The following is a 1,969-nucleotide window of genomic DNA, read 5'->3' as shown; positions in this document are numbered from 1 at the left end:
TTTTCCAGCTGCCTTTAAGACATATTACACGACAGTGCGCAGGAGCTTCAGGTACAAACAACCAGATCTTGCATTGCAGGCGGAAGCTGTGGTGAATTCAGCTCGGAGTCGAGCGATAAGAAAGACGGTAAGATTTAGTAGATAAGTTTTCGGTCAATGTGATTTTTCAGGTGCATTAATAGATGTGTGTTGTCCATACGCAGTGTATTGCGCAGTATTGATTATCTTTATTGGTTTTTACAGCTGCTAGAAGCGAGACAGAGTGTGCTAGCTGAGGATGAAGTGGGCCTTCGGAAGTGTGCTACCATGACCTGATGTCTGATGAGGAAGACGGCATCGTCGGCGGGGTGTCTGGATGGATTGTGCGACCTCCGTCCTTTCGCAGCCAGGAGCTCACCGAGCTCTGTACCACGCTGCAGTTGAGATTAGAGTCGACTTGTAAATAATCCTTTAATTTACAGGTAGCAGTATGCCATCTTCTCAACTGAGACAAATTGTGGGCGCTACGAACTGGAGCAAGGTAAAAAAAAAAAAAAAAAGAACTTTCATAAAAGCTTACAAACATTTTAAAGGTAAGATTCAAAGAATATGCTTTCATTCTCTTGTATAAGAAAATAGATCCGTTATAGATACTGATCTTAATCATACATTTTGTTTCCACAGAGTAACCTCGCCTCATAACGATGGCTGATGGCTATTATTTGTTTAATGTAAATAATCCTGTAATTTGCAGGAAGCAGTATGCCATCTTCACAACTCTGAGACAAATTGTGGGCGCTACGAACTGGATCAAGGTAAAAAAAAAAAAAGTATCTTACATTCTTTTATTTTTTTACTTTCATATAAACTTACAAACATTTTAAAGGTAAGATTCAAAGAATATGCTTTCATTCTCTTGAAAATAGATCTGTTATAGTTTACGATCTTAATCATACATTTTGTTTCCACAGAGTAACCTCGCCTCCTAACGAGGGCGTAACCTCACATTTACTCAGAGCCATGTCTGCAAGTCCAGATTTTCATGACGCTGATCATGACGACATTGTAAGTAACTTTTACTATTTTCTCCTTGTTTCATTTTACTGTGACTTGCGTTGTTTTTATTCATATCACTCTCATTTAATTGTTTTCCAGCTGCCTGTAAGACATACTACGAGACAGCACGCAGGAGCTTCAGGTACAAACAACCAGATCTGGCATTGCAGGCCGAAGCTGTGAAGAGTTCAGGTCAGAGTCGAGCGAGAAGAAAGAGGGTAAGATTTTGAGTCAATGTGACTATTTTTCATGTGCATTAATAGATGTTTTGTGTCCATACACAGTGCATCACAGTACTGATTGTCTGTATTGTTTTTACAGCTGCTAGAAGCGAGACGGTGTGCTAGGTGAGGATGACGTGGGCATTTGGAAGTGCGCCACCATAGATCTGATGTCCGATGAAGTTCAACCACCAGCCAGGAGCTCACAGAGCTCTGTCCTACGCTGCAGTCGAGCTTAGAGGCGACTCCTAAATACAGGGCAACACACCACAGACGTTTTCAAAGTGGATCGAATTCAGAGAGAGCGCCGCTAGTCACCTACAGCTCCGAAGATGAAAACAGACACTGAGCTTCCAATATGTTGTGTGTGCAGATGATCTATGCTTTGTACATAGGTGTATATTGTTTTGTGTTTGTGCTAATAAAGCTTTCTTTGAATAAACAGCATGTCCCTGGCAAATTTTCCTTTCCTTTATAAATTCATGTCCTTGATGGTAATAGTGTAGTCGATAGGTTAACAATAGGGTTGGGTACCGAAACTCGGTTCCAATAGGGAACCGGTTCCGACGTAAACGGTAGTAACCAGACCGAATAAGAGCGAAACTTTCGGTGCCTGATTTCGGTGCCTGACGTTTTTTACCGCCCCCTATAAAACATCTCGCGGCACGAATGATCCAATAATAAAACATCTCCAGTTAACCAGCAGAGCATTC

At 41.5% G+C, this 1,969-nt stretch overlaps 1 long non-coding RNA gene across 1 annotated transcript; it reads left to right on the top strand.

Annotated features, from left to right (window-relative positions):
• The first annotated feature begins 320 nt into the window (after nt 1-320).
• Nucleotides 321-1,692, top strand: LOC311283356. The gene is made up of 4 exons (XR_014626049.1): nt 321-794; nt 951-1,044; nt 1,135-1,253; nt 1,357-1,692. It is a non-coding gene; the product is annotated as an uncharacterized lncRNA (long non-coding RNA).
• The last annotated feature ends 277 nt before the right edge of the window (nt 1,693-1,969 follow it).

Source organism: Rutilus rutilus (genome assembly GCF_951802725.1).
Source record: "Rutilus rutilus genome assembly, chromosome: 23".
Classification (NCBI taxonomy): Eukaryota; Metazoa; Chordata; class Actinopteri; order Cypriniformes; family Leuciscidae; genus Rutilus; species Rutilus rutilus.
Note: the sequence above shows the minus strand (reverse complement) of the source record. Positions and strands in the feature narration are given on the sequence as shown.